A 15,237-nucleotide genomic window follows, 5' to 3' on the forward strand; every position below is an offset into this window, starting at 1 on the left:
GATGGAATTGAAATTCCGGACGTTAAAATTAAATCCGTCTGTAGAAAACAAGGACGAGAACATCAACGCGGAATTGTAATTGTGGAGCTAGAGGATCCAACACAAAAGAAAACAATTTTCAGCCAGAAACGAAAGTTAAAGAATAGTGCAGCGTACAAGAAAGTTTACATTGACAATGACCTGCCGTTGGAAACCCGTATCTATCAGAACAATTTGAGAGCAATCATTAAGGAAATGGGAAAAGAGCAAGACATTGGTTCGTTGGAAATCGATTGGTACGTAAACGTCATTAGAACAGAGTGCGGTTAGGTGTGTGGAACTCTCGTGGATGGTCAACACCGATTAACGACAATTGGACGTTCCGAAAACTAGTTCTTGAACACGTAAGCTGTGATATTTTTGCAATATGTGAAACATTTTTTACGAAATGATGAGCAACGTAGCGTCACAGGATACATGTGGATAGGTCAAAACAGGGAAAACTTACATAGGAATGCAGTGAAAAGATCAGGGGAGTCGGGGCATCTATTCGCACAGAATTATTTGATTCATTTGATATTGATGTAACGGATAAAAGTATAGAAGGAATACTATAGATATATTTTAAATTTCAATATGCAGATTTTAATATTTCGATTGGAATATGTTACTTGCCACCAAGTGTATCAGCTAGGCTTAATGAACAAGAACAGTTCTGTGAAAATTTATTACAACAAGTTTATTGCAACCAAGTGAAAAGAAAAATGAAAATCAGTGGTGACTTTAACGCAAGATGTGGTCACAATACGAATTATATTGAAGGTAACGATTATGTGATTCCTATGTCAATTATTGATTCTACCGAAAACCACAATAGAGATTTATTTTGTGATTTTTCCTCACTGATGTACATTTTGCGATGTTAAATGGTCTTATAGGACAAAATGAATTTACGTATTTGTCACTGTCTGGTAGATCAGTGGTGGATTACAAAACAAAACAAACACTTTATTTATCCTCAGACACCGAGGTGTACAAGAGGTCAATCAGTCTTTTTACATACATCTAACAATAGCAACTAAGGCAAGGTAAGGTGATATAATAGTATTTGGTAGTTAATGAATGAGTTTGTGTATATATCCCAAGATTACTATACCACGTGACTTCATTCACAGACATCTGCACGTGGGTTTTTAAAAATTAATGTGAATGGATTAAAATTGGTTCAAATGTGTAAGTACATTACTATATATTAGAAATTAAAATGCATATTCTTTAATTAATCTACATAGATGCAAGAATTTTGATAATGTTTTTGGTGAAATATGAAAGATTGCGATATACACGAACATTACAATACGTTAATAGCCCATTCAGTTTGCTCACATTTGGATTACGAGTATAATATTGTGGAATAAATTGGTTTCTAGCTTCCACAATTTCGGGATGGTTACAAACAAATAGGTAATGATATTCATTTCCCAGAATTTTACAAAATTTGCATATTCGCTGGTGTATCGGTATGCAGGCCCATTTCCCAGTCTCAACAGGAAGTTTTACGTTAGAGCATCTAAATTTTGTCATATAAATACGATCAGCCGTGTTCAGCTTAATCAAATACGACTCTAACTTAAATTCAGTCTTAAAAGATCCATAAAATTTTCCCCGTGAAGATTTATCTAGTTGTGAGAACCAATCCTGAATAAATTGATCAACCAATTGTTGTTTTACAACTGATTTTAACATATTTTTCTTAACACTCAACTGGTCATTCCATATAAAACTCAACCCAGTTCCATCAAATATGGATTTAACAAAATTAATCCATTATAATGAAAAAAATATTATTTATTTGCAGCTTTAACATAAGATTGTATACAATACTTGACAGTCTATTATTTCCTTCTAAAAGAGAATTCCAAAAACTAACCATTCTCAGTTTAATAATAATTTCCATGGGAAAACGTCCAAGTTCTCCATACACCATGTAACTTGGTGTATTATTTCGTATCTTTAATATCATTTTGCGATATTGTAAGTGAATCTTCTCAACAATTTTTATGTTTTCAAAACCCCAAACCTCGCAAGAATAAGTGAGAATGGGACTGGTAAGAGAATCGAATAATTTTAACTGTAAATCCCCCGGAAGAGATAAATTTTGCAATTTTCTATACAAGGCATACATAGCCTTGGTAGCTTGATCAGTTAACTTCTTTTCTGCTGCACAAAAAATTCCGTTATAATTAAATAACACACCCAGATAAGAATATGAATCTACAATATCTATGTCATTACCATACAATTTAAAAGTCGTTCGAGGATGGTGCTCCCTTTAGCTAAAAATTACAATTTTGTTTTTTTTTTTAGTATTGACCTTTAACTTCCAAACATTACAATATTCTTCAAATTTTTCGAATGCATTTTTCATACCTTCTACTGATTCACACATAATAACAGTATCGTCAGCATACAAAATGATAAATAGTTTAATTAACATTCCCAACTGATCTAAAAGCATATTAGATATACTTTCTAAACCATCAACATCATTTTCTGTGAAAAAGGTTTCTAAATCGTTGAGATAAAGAGAAAATAGGAAAGGCGGTAAATTTTCCCCCTGTTTCACGCCAATATCACAACCAAAAAAGTCCGAACAATCATCCCCTTTTCTCACACAAGATTTGATATTTTGGTACATATTATAAATGACCTTAAATATCTTTCCCTGTATGTTCGATCTATGCATCTTTTGCCATAGACCTACTATCCATACTGTGTCAAAAGCGCTCTTAAAGTCTACAAAAGTACAGTATAACTTTTTTCCAAGTGAAAAATAAATAGATAAAAGAGAGTGTAAAATGAAAATGTTATCAATGGTTGAAAACCCTTTCCTAAGTCCTGCTTGTGCATAGGTTATAAGATCAAATTCTTCTGAAAAAGTGTTCAATCTGTTATTCAGTATTGCTGAAAATAGTTTACTCAAACATGAATTTAATGTAACACCTCGATAACATGACAGATCAGATGTAGACCCCTTGTTCTTAAAAATAGGAATGATAATACCTTCACCCCAACTCTCCGGTATCACCCCTGAATCTAAAACCAAATTAAATAAAGAAACATAAATGGCCATCATATCGTCAATGGAATATTTAATATACTCATTTAGCACTTCATCTGTTCCATTTGACTTCCCATTCTTAAAACATTTTACCACTCTTTGAATTTCAACTTCAGTAATCGTAGAGTTGAGTATCTCATCCATTTCCGGAGTTATATCATTTACATTAATATCGATATCAACACTCTCATCCTCATGTACATTTTGGTTTAATTTCTTAAAATGTTCAGTCAACACCTTCAAATCAATATCGTTAGGGTTATTTTTATTTGTTTTCAGACAATTGTTAAGTATCTTCCAAAATTCTGTACTGTTTGATTTTGCAGTTTTCCGAATATTTGTCTCAAATTTCAATTGAAAGTCATTGTATGCCTTGCTTGTGACTTTTTTATATAGTTTACTGCACCGAATCATACTCAGCCGATTTGGCTCACTCTTGTGTTCGTTATATCGTTTCCTAGCCTTGTGGAACTTTTTTCTATGGTCATAACATTGAGTAATATACCATGGCTTTGAATCGGGCTTGAATCTATTTTTTCGGGGTTTATTTTTATTGAATACTTGTTGTCTAGTTGATTGAAACACTCCACAAATCTCACCAAGGACATTATCCATGTCATTTTGATCAATGTAATCGATCATGTGTAAATGATCAATATCTTTTAAAATATCTGTCAACTCAATTTGTTTACCGTGTAAACATTGGGTGAACTCGACCTGTTTTTTGTCTCTCCACTTGACTGGTTTTGTAACGGGGGGTGGGGGGGGGGGTGGGGGGGTGGGGGTTGTTATCTTTTTGTTTCACCCTACGTGAATTAATGCGAAGAGAAATGTGTATTGAGTTATGTACATCGGACAATAACAGGGTCAAAATCATCAATATCAAAATGACAAACATAAGGAAATAAACTGGAAGATAGCAATAAATAATCAATTACACTTACATTTTTACATGTTTTCTTGCCGATTCCTCGGTCAAGACATATCCTGGAATTAGCTATAAACATATTTAGCCTCTTACAATAATTAAGCAGTTTATACCCATACGTATTTGGTTGACAGCTACATTGAGTAACTCTTTGTAAAGGAATATTTAAGGCCTGTTAGTGTTTGTAATCCTCCATATAATTGAGGATATCATCATCCTGATCTAAATCAAAGATATGTAATAAAGTATGATCTGGTATTATATAATCACTCAATGTACCTGTCTTAGTATTGAAATCTCCTACAAGTGCACAATGCATATTTGGACTATTTCTAACTAAGGTCATTTCGTGTTCAATATCATGAAATGCTTCCTCATTTGCATATTTGGAACCTTCAGGTGGAATATAAACACAACCAAACAATATATCTTTTTGTAACCCCCTTCCTTGATCTAAAATTTTTACCCACTGAACAAATTCAGTCTCCGTATCAACAAATGAAAGTAGATTTTGAAGACATTTTTTGTAAATTATTGCTATTCCACCTGATTTTTTTACAAAATTTTCCCTATTTTTTGTCACATGTACATAATCAACTGGAAGCTCAATTCCATCAAAATTTTCAAGTCTTGTCTCTAGAAAGAAGCATATGTCATACAATTCAGTTTTTTCTCTAAATTCAATAAATTTGAGTTTAGACATCAGTCCGTACACATTCAGAAACAATACTTTCAAGTTTGAAATTGTCTTTTCTTTATGTTGTTCTTGTTGGATTTCATTTCCTCTTGTACACCTGTCCTAGGTCGGATTCTCCCTTTGACCTGTCTGCATAGGAGAATCCTGGCTGTTTTGTTTGTTTTCAGGTTGAGTTGGAGGGGGATATGGTACAAAAGGACCCCTTTGGATGAATCTCCTCCCATCTATATATAGTTTCTCCTCTTTTAAAACTGCATGATGCTGTTTGTCTCTGGCATCTATAAGATATGGTATGAGCTCCTTTCTCCTCTCTATATTTTCAATTGGATATTGCTCATTATCATTATCTTTAAGCTTATCAATTGCCAAACTCAAGACCCTATTTTTGTCTTTTCTTTTCTCAAATTTTGCTATAATTCCCCTAGGGGATTTATCTGGGTTTGGTTTGAGCCTATGCACAACATGAAAAATGATATCATCCTCTATTTTTAATTCTGTCTTAATAAATTGAACCATTGTTTCCTCTGTGTTCTCATCAGGATCATATGTGTCTGTGATACCCCTAAAGATGAGATTCTCTCTCATTGACCTGGCCTGCTGTTGGATGTTTTTTTCTTTTAATATTTCATTTTCTTGTTTAAGATTAGCCATTTGTTCATCTACATTTCTTAATCTGTCAAATGCACCATAAATGCCTTTATCCATTTTATTCATTGTCTCATTGTTTGAATTCATGTTCTGTTTTATTTCACATATTTCATTGTCAATTCTTTTAAAATTGTTCTCCATAGCTACAAGTCTTGACAAAATGTCATCTAATATATCTAACTTTTCTAGCTTTTCTGTAACAGTGCTAATAAAAGTATCAATTTGTGGATGATATATGAGAGGATGTGGAGATGGCGATGGTATAGGCTGCAGTGGTTGAATTTGTTGGGGCAACATATTGGGTGGTATATTGGCTGGTGTTGTATGAAGCGCTGGTGGCTGGTTATAAGGTGTGAATGGGTATCCTTGATATGGCCCATATAATGTAGTATGGGCTGCTGATAATACAGATACATTGCTTTGATCTGGGGTATTATGATAAGCCTGTTTTAATTTCGTATCAGAGTCGGACCTATCCGCCATTTTATCAGGTCGGGGCGAAGGTGTGTTTGAGCTCGCAGCTTGTTTACGTTTTTCTGTCCTCTTATGATTTCTTCCCATTTATTCGTCGTTTCATCGTTTATATACATTAACAGTAGTTTGTGTTTCAAAATTTGGTTACATTTCTGTAAAAGTTCTTTGTTTTTCTTGTCTATTTCAAGATTTTAGGTTCGTAACTTTCACCGTATCTCACCCTTGCCTCCATCTTTTTCCATCTTTTTTACATATGTGTACTATACGAGCAATTGGATCTGATTTTAGATTTAATGTGTTACGCATGTTGGATTTAATTGATTCAGTTAAAACCATCCAGAAAGTATTCCCGATCATATAGCTCTTGTATATGAAATAATGTGATATACTAGATCGACGTAAACAATACCAGCAAAATGTAGTTGGTGATACGATAAAGCGCAATACACGAAATGTGCCAGATAACTTCCTCAACGACGAAAATGTAAAGGAATTGGTTCGAAATAATTGTGAGAATAGAACACATGATTTACATAAACTGGGACGTTCAAAGTGCATATAACGAATTTCATGGCCTTATTCAACAAGAAGTGAACGTCAAATTACCAGAAATACAACAAAATCGCAATACAAAATCGAAATCTTTCTACAAGCCGTATTGGAATCAAACATTACAAGATCAGTGGAATACTGTGTTTGAAACGGGAAAAACTTGTATTAGATTTCGTGGTCCGTCACAGCATAAAATGTACTGAGGAGTAGATATTGCGCTGAAAGAAAACAAAATGAGCTACAAGATCAGCTAGAATCTAACTCTAATAGAATTTTTTGGAGAAGTATAGGCAAACTCGGTATCGTGAATGAACTGTGAATACTCCGTGGGAAAATGTGAGTGCAGATGGTACGATAAACAACGATAAAGATGCGGTTTTAAATACATGGAAAACTGAATTTGAAAATTTATTTAGCCAAAATGATACCATAAACCACGATTATTCTATTAACAATGAATATGGTGCAAATTTATTGGATTTAAATGATTTCATAACACGCGATGAAAAAGTGAAAGCAGTTGAACGTGCAAAGTTGCGTAGTGCCGCCGGGTATGACGAAATTCCTGCTGAAGTCTTAAAGAACGAAAACGCTATTGACCTATTATACGTTATGTAGCGGTTTTTCCCAACTCGGTAAATTTCCCGATCAGTGGACATCTGGTATAGTCAACCCCATTTTAAAACCGGGTACGAACGATAAACGTCTATACCTACCAATTACCGTGGAATTACTCTTACATCTGTACCAAGTAAAATTTATTGTAGTGTGTTAAACTCTCGTTTATGTTCACAATTGAAAGAGTACGATATACTGTGTGAAGAACAAAACGGCTTTAGACCGGAACGCAGTTGCGAAGAACATGTTTACAGCCTTACTTCAGTTATAGCAAATAGAAAAATATCTAGACAGTCCACATTCGTCAGTTTCATGAACACTAGGAAGGTGTTCGATTCTGTGCCTAGAAACTTTCTCTTTTACAAGTTACGTCGTGCTGGTGTTCATGGAAGGTTCCTTTCAGCTATACAATGACTATACGATAATGTCAAATGCACTGTGCGGGTTAATGATAGATACACTCTGTGGTTCGACGTCGACTGTAGCGTAAAGCAAGGATGTCTACTGTCACCGGCATTGTTTGCGATTTACATTAACGATTTGTCAGAGTGTATAAATAATCTCGAAATGTGGTGTAGACATCGGTGGTGGTCTCCTGAGCATACTTCTTTATGCGGACGATGTTGCGATGATAGCACCAAACGAAGACAGTTTACAACGGATGTTGGATGTAGTGTTGGATTGGTGTAAGCAATGGAAACTGAACATAAATCCTTCCAAAAGCAACGTTGTGCATTTTCGTAACCCGTCAGTTAATCGCAGTGACTATAACTTAAACTGTTCGGGACAAAACCTGGAATGTGCGAGTTCATACAAGTATCTAGGCCTGTTGTTAGACGAACATTTAACGTTTGACAAAGAGAACTTTCGAAATCCGCAAGCAGGGCACTTGGTGCATTATACGGTAAATTTATTAGTGCTGGTAGTATGACTCATTCAGTGTTTTCAAAACTGTACAGTTCTATGGTTGAGCCGGTATTATTTTATTGCTCCGGTATCTGGGGAACTAAAACGTATTCGGTCATAAACTGTCTTAAAAACATGATTGATTGATTGTTGGGGTTTAACGCCCGAGCAGCAATATTTCAGCTATATTCAGGCGATGAACATGAAATAGATGATAAAATGAACATGAAATATGACAAGATGAAAAATGGGATGGGACACAAGGATAATGGGGTCAACAAATTTTGATTGCCACTGGAAATAGGGAGAGGTGGGTCGGGTACAAAGCAGCCAAATTATCCATGTCTGTAGGAAGGTACACGTCAAATACCTCCAGAAGAGGTGACATTGGTTGGACATCGTGCTTCACAAAACAGAGAACTGCTCGTATACGTTTATTGTGCTGAATATTACGATCCGATGATACGCGTCTCACTCGTAGGATTATCGAATAATAAAAAAAAAGGCCTGGTATGCCGAAGTGAAGGCATTTGTACGGACAATCGATGCGACCGATATTGTTAATGACACTCGATTATCTATGCGAACGATTCGAGAATGCTATGACGCTGTGGACAATGATAAATTTGTGAGAGACTTATTTAATGACACTAACAATGTCAACGGAAACAGGCTGCGAATATATCGTTAGTATAAAACCGAAGTGAAAAGAGAAAAATATTTAAAAGTACAACTTCCTAGACGTGTTCGTCGAATTGTTGCCCTCTTTCGTAGCGGATCGCTGCTTTTGGCAATGAGTTAGAAAGTGAAAGACACTTTATGATGACATTTCCTCTTTACGACTATATGCGATTTGAACTGAAAAGGCAAAAAATGTTATTGCTGACTTTGACACTCTTGATGATAAGAATAAATTTTATTAGAATAATGTCATGTGATTAAATCCAGCCTTCTTTATCATATTCGATTTTTAACTTTTTTCAGAGACGAAGGCTATTTTGTAATTGAGACATTATTAAACAATTTTCTTTGATATAGTTATTCACGTCAATGGTAAATAGATCTATATATATATATATATATATATATATATATATATATATATATATATATATATATATATATATATATATATATATATATATATATATATATATATATATCCTTTTATTTATTTATTTATTTATTTAATCAAATTTTGATAACTAACTTTTAGTGCAGCTTATAATATATTTTAGTAAAGATATAAATGATCAGTTCTAATTGATTTTTAGTATTTGGAAATTGATCTTTTAGACACTTCTTTTGTTTTGAAGGGTATAATTTGAGATTATGATATGTAGATATATTTTTGAATATTTTAATTTGATGAGAATCCTGCCATTTGATTGGTTTGTTGACATAAATCAACATTGTTTCAATTGTATAAAGTAACTTGCTATTTAGGCCACGCACACATGTTGCAGAACTACTTTTTGTTTGACAACATCCGAAACAACGTTTTCAGTCACATTGTAACGTTGAAACATATTTGTGACAATAAATTATTAACTAACTTTATGTCCGCCGGGTTTATGTCAAATTCCTGCTTTAATAGCTGTGTCTTCAATTTTGGAAAATAACTGAACATTTACCAGTGATGAAATGACAGCGTCTTGCCGCTGATTTTAAAATGGCGGCCAATTTGTTTACTAGAATTACTACACGGCGGGAAAATTAAAGTTGCTGTTTACTCAGTGTTAATAAAAGTGATGGATATATTATTTTTTTTTATTTTTAGTTAAAATATAATGAATACATTCATTAAATATTTTTGAAATATTTTAAACCAGTCTGATAATGTTTTAGCGACGTTGTGATATACGGCGTTATTTTTATAATTTGAATGTTTTAGTTTTGTAAATAAGTGTCCCGTAAGTCTACTAAGGCTGGATATTTGAACTTTTATACATGCGATGTTTTATTGTAAACATTTCTTTGTATGATCATATGTGTGACACTATAATAAACTAATTATTTATAATTTATTTATTTTTATTTATATATTTTGAATGAGGTTTATAAATGCTTGATTTATTATTTTTAATAAACAGCGCTCAATGAATCTGTTAAAATAACTATGTTTTGATCTTGGTATTATCTATTTATTACCCATTTTAGAGCTAATGATATGGCAGCCATTTCTGTAGTGTAAACTGAGATGTTGTTGCTTAGCCTGAAAGATTGCGCTACCTTTTTTACCAGGTATGATAAATGCGTTTGATATTTTACCTGAACCTGGATTTTTAGAACCATCAGTGTATATTTTTAGAAAATTTTCATATTTTTCATCTATTTGTTGCATGGCCATTGATTTAATATGATGTGGATTGTCTTCCTTATTAACTAAACTTTTAATACAGCTTGATGTGACCGCTGTGCCCACTACCCATGGAGCTTATTTTTGGTTGTTTATTTTTAATTATATCAATTGAATCTGAGTCGTTTTCTGTATAATCTTTCTTACTCTAAAACCATATGGGTAGTCATTTTTTATAAATTAGTTCATATTCTTGACAATCATTTGATAATTTGTTGGCTAGATTAGATGGACCTAGCAGTATCTAAAGTATTTTCATAATTTTTTAGTTCTTGTTTATATTCAAGATGGGCTTGTGGAGATTTAGAATAATTAAAAATGCGTTCTTTATTGCTTTTTAGTTTTTTAGCAGCAGTGCACTGCTCAGTCCACCATGGACAGTTAACTCTTTCATGGATGGTACCATTAGTTTTTGGTATAGTTGCATCTGCTATGTTTGTAATAGTTTGACATAGGTTTTGATTAAAATATTCACTGTTTTCACTGATAATATTGACGTCTTGACACAAAACTGAGCATAGTTGCCAATCAGCTTTATCAAATTTCCAACGCTTAAGTGTAGAGTAGTAGTATAGATGCATGTTTGGGTCAGTATTTTTCGGGTGGTGCAGCCCAATGCACATGCGCATTATGTCACATCCGGTGATCATGGACCGGAAGTGATCGGTAGAGGGAGGGGACCGGAAGTGGACCTGGAGGTGACAAGAAGTGGACTAAGATCGGGGACCAATAAAGGGAACACGGGGACCCTTCGAAGTAGGAAGGAGGGACCTTAAATGTTACGAGGGGGAAACCACGTCCATTGTTATCCTCATTAAGTGTCCTAATTAATGTCATTATATAGTATACTATAAACAGGTAAGTATAAAAAAGGGGGTGTATTACGACAAAAGTTATCTTTCTTTGTTTATATATTTTTTTAATTTTACATTTTCGTTATCGTTAATTGTTTGTATTTTTTTTTTAATTATTTTTGTAAATTAATTGTAATTGCATTGTCTTTGTGTAATAATGTCAAATTGAATGGGCACTTTGAATAGATTTTAAATTTTGATTTGATTTTCTTTGTTTTCAATGGATTGTGTAATTTGAATAGATGTCTCACGGATTAGACAGATGTTTGAAACTTACCATTTTACTGGTGATTATCGCTATAACCTTGGTTCCCTTGGATTACTCTTTCAATAGCCCATGTATTGATTTTTTTACCGTTTTTATTGTGCTTTATGAATACATTACAGGTGCAAGGACGTGTTGTGCAATGTTTACCACTAAGAAATAATTTTTTATCATTGTTTTAATTATTTTTGTTTTTATATTTTTTGTATTCAGTTTGAGTAATTAATGTTTCTATTTTGACTAACGTCTAAAGATTATACTGAATATCGTAAGATTTACACGTTGTACAAGAATTTGGAAGGTTAATAGCTTTTGAATGGTGTATTGCCTTTCATTTTTATTATAATTAGATTTTTATTGTCGACCATTTCATCACCTATAACCTTTTACATTTTATATGGGGCTCTAACGGGTAAACGGATTACTTTTTTTCAATATATATTTTCAATGTTTACATGTTAGTGTACTTGATTTGACCCGTTATGGGGGTCTATTGGGTAAACCATTGACGAAATTTAAATTTCTCTCCATATTTTCATTTGTTGTTTGTTTTCTACGCCCTTCTTTGTTAAAGTTTGAGACTTATATGATCGCTTAATGTTTGTCTTTTGTTATTATAAGGAGATTGAACTTTTTACTGCTATAGTGTTGTCGATATTTGCATGTCGCGTACACCCACACTTGCTTTGAATGTGTTATGGGGCTCTAGTGGGTAAATTTCTTTTTTCATATTTTCAATGTTTACATGTCGCGTGCACTAGATTTGACCCGTTATTGGGTAAACCATTGAACTGTATACGGAATTTTATTTTTCTCTCCATATTTTCATTCGTGGTTTGTTTCCTTCGCCCCCTTTTTTGTTTAAGTACTGTATGATGGGTTCTTCATATTGAGCATGAACTTTTTCCTGCAATAGTATGTTTTCAAGTTACTTACACCCAAACTTTGACCCGTGTTATGAGGCTCTGATAGTACATATGTTTGTTATGATGTCGCTAACGGTTTTTGTACTCCCCATCCTCTTTTTCTGAGGAGGGAGTCTCTTTTTCGTTTCTTTAGTGTAGTTGTACTATACAACTAGATACACCTATTTTATCTATTTTATTTACGATTTCATCGTCCTACGTTTTTGATGTTATTCCAAGACACATCTGGGTACCCATAATCGGAAGTGGCCACCGACCCGTTGGAGTTTGACCATTTTACCACTGATTTTTTTACCCTTTCCACCCCTTGCCAAAGTGTATTAGTCCGTTGCGGACGTGTTCAAGATGAAATCCGCCTCCTCATTAGCGTCGGCCTATGGATTCAAATGATTTTAATTGCGACCAATGAAATTCAAATGTGTGAGATCCAATCGCGTACGGTCGCGGAGAGATAAACACTCTCGACATTTTCGAAATTGTCATTCTCTTGCAGACTTCCAGAAGAGAAAAGGTAAGAACCTTAATCTCGAAGTTAGCTTTTGGCACTTGGTTTCATCCGGGGGTTGGGTTCATTGGAGTGTTTGTTTGTGTTTAACCCAAGCCTCGAATTAAGAAGTAAGTTTGCTTACTAGCAACCAGGGGCCCTCTTAGGTAAGGTTCGATCAATTATGCTACTGTTGTTTTTTTTGTTCTTTCACAACGCCAAGTCATACCATATATTACACGATAAATTTATGATTGGAACACCTGCTTCGGCAAACAGCGGTGATTGTCCTCGTAGATGGTGATTGATATAATCGTGTATGAAACAAAACATGGCAATTTTTTTTCATTTTGAATAATTAAATGAAATATAAAAGCATTTCTACTTTAAAGCACAATTTTTTTTAATCTCTAATAATCTTTTTAACCGTCCAGTTAAGTGTTTCGATTTAGTGTCCTTGTTAGACAAATAAGTATTTTACACCCAATGCAATTCTATGAATATAAATAAGTTTCATCATATAGTAACAGTGATTATCGAACCAAAACCTTTTTGTGACGCTTGGTATACTTATACTTGTGTTTGTAATAAAAAAGGGAGATCACCCTGCTTTTTTTTCAGAAATGTCATTCCTTTGTGAGATATGCGGAGAGACCTTTGAAAACAAACATAGTTTTATCCAACACCACAGAATTTTCCACGACCTTCCATCGTGTTCCTGTCGTGTATGTGGAATGGAATTTACACGCAATTATAACAGAAAACGACACGAGGACAAAATCCATGGCGAACGTTCAACCAGTAAATGGTGTTCGTGTGTGAATACATCCAATATGACTCTAAACCAAATGGTTTCCTTGTTCTCGCTGTTCTTAAATATTGAGTCGGAAAGACAGCTTAAAGAGGCACATCTGGTTGGTTCAAGAGAACCAGAAGAATATTCACAGTACACTGTTACATTAGAACCGTATTTGTATTCGGTCTCCAGTTGTTGTCATGGATAAGGACCGTTTTAAGAATATTTTTTGTACACATATATAACTCAACTACTTCGATCACCTATGAACATGTTTTTCTCGTATTTGATAATTGATGGATTATTTGTTGTAGCTTGATATCTTGGTATTTTTTCTATGTAAAGTAAGGACAGTGCCCCTTATGGAGTTCTGCGTATCGATCATTCGTAACTTACATCTTGACACCTCTATTGATACGTTCCTTCCGTCATCGGCTATAATCGTTAAATTCCACTCCATTTCTGTGCAAGTATTGTAGGATGGGAAAAGAATTTTATCATTTAAAGTTATGGCACAATGATGTATCTGCCTTTTCGTAAGTCTTCTGTTGTATCTTCTCCATTAAAATTTACTTAAGTTTTTTCACAGTTGTCAAAAGGACTCTTTGGATTGCCGTCTTTCTCTTGGTATACTGTGCTAACTATTGTGTACGATACACAAGTTTGACAGTGTTGGATAGCTTCAAACGTCTTTGTAAGACAGTTATAACCAGCTCCATGGGGTCGAGTCTTCTTGTATTTGCCTACCTGTGAAAGAGGTAGGGTTAGAGTTAGAGTTAGGGTCAAGGGCTAGGAATAGATAATCAGACCTAGAATTTGTTATGGGGGGTTAGGGTCAGGTCTTGTCACTTACTTAGGTTCGGGGTTATGACTTGGATCAGTGTTAAGAAAACAATTAGAAAGTTAGCGTACGGGTCAAAGAACTAGGGTTAGGATTGAGTTTCAGATAAGGTACAGTGTCAAGAAAGTTAGAGTTGAACGTTAGATCTAGATTCGGGTTAGGGTTAGGGTTATGATTAAGCAAAGGGTTAGGCTTAGGTTTATGTTAAGGGTTGGGGTCAAGCCTAGAGTTTGGGTTAGGGCTATGGCCAATAAATGTGAGAAATTGTTTATCGATTAGGTTACAGTTCTAGAAGAAGATGTACTTTGAGGTCGAATAGAGTTAGTTGAACGGAAATAGCTAAGGATAGAGTTATAGTTGAATCTTCAGAAATGTGCCGGGTTATTTGCGATTATGGCAGGTTTTGTATTGGTTAAGGCTTGGTGTTAGACCTTTGTGTTATGAACGTTATTTTAAAGCAAGACCCTTCTAGTGTGAAACCTTTCTCCAGTGGCTGCTGAAGCAGCTGTGCTTGTATGTTGAGTGATATTTCTGCTGCTGCTTCTGGTCGCATTCGGGGTCATCCTTCCTGCTTCTGCTGCTTGTATTTGGAGGTATTTCTGCTGCTGTTTCTCGAATATGGGGATATTTTTGCTGCTGCTGGTTGTATGTTGGAGGTATCTTTGCTGCTGCTTCTATCCGCTGCTGTTCGAATATGGGCGAAAGTCTACTATTTTTTGTTGTAGCTGCTAGTTTGTGTGTTATTTGCGAGGCTTATTGAGCTTTTCCAGTAACTTGTGGTATTTTTCG

General features: G+C 34.4%; 1 long non-coding RNA gene across 1 annotated transcript in view; it reads left to right on the forward strand.

The window, feature by feature from the left end:
• Positions 1-1,101: 1,101 nt before the first annotated feature.
• LOC148612433 (uncharacterized) overlaps positions 1,102-15,237 on the forward strand; it is a 28,675-nt gene continuing 14,539 nt past the window's right edge. Inside the window, exon 1 of the long non-coding RNA XR_015924399.1 lies at positions 1,102-1,212. This is a non-coding gene — a long non-coding RNA (uncharacterized LOC148612433). The remainder of the gene's footprint in view (positions 1,213-15,237) is intronic.

The sequence above is a fragment of the Perna viridis genome, chromosome 7, assembly GCF_037379345.1.
Source record: "Perna viridis isolate PV_CMFRI_1.1 ecotype Kerala chromosome 7, ASM3737934v1, whole genome shotgun sequence".
NCBI classification, from domain to species: Eukaryota; Metazoa; Mollusca; class Bivalvia; order Mytilida; family Mytilidae; genus Perna; species Perna viridis.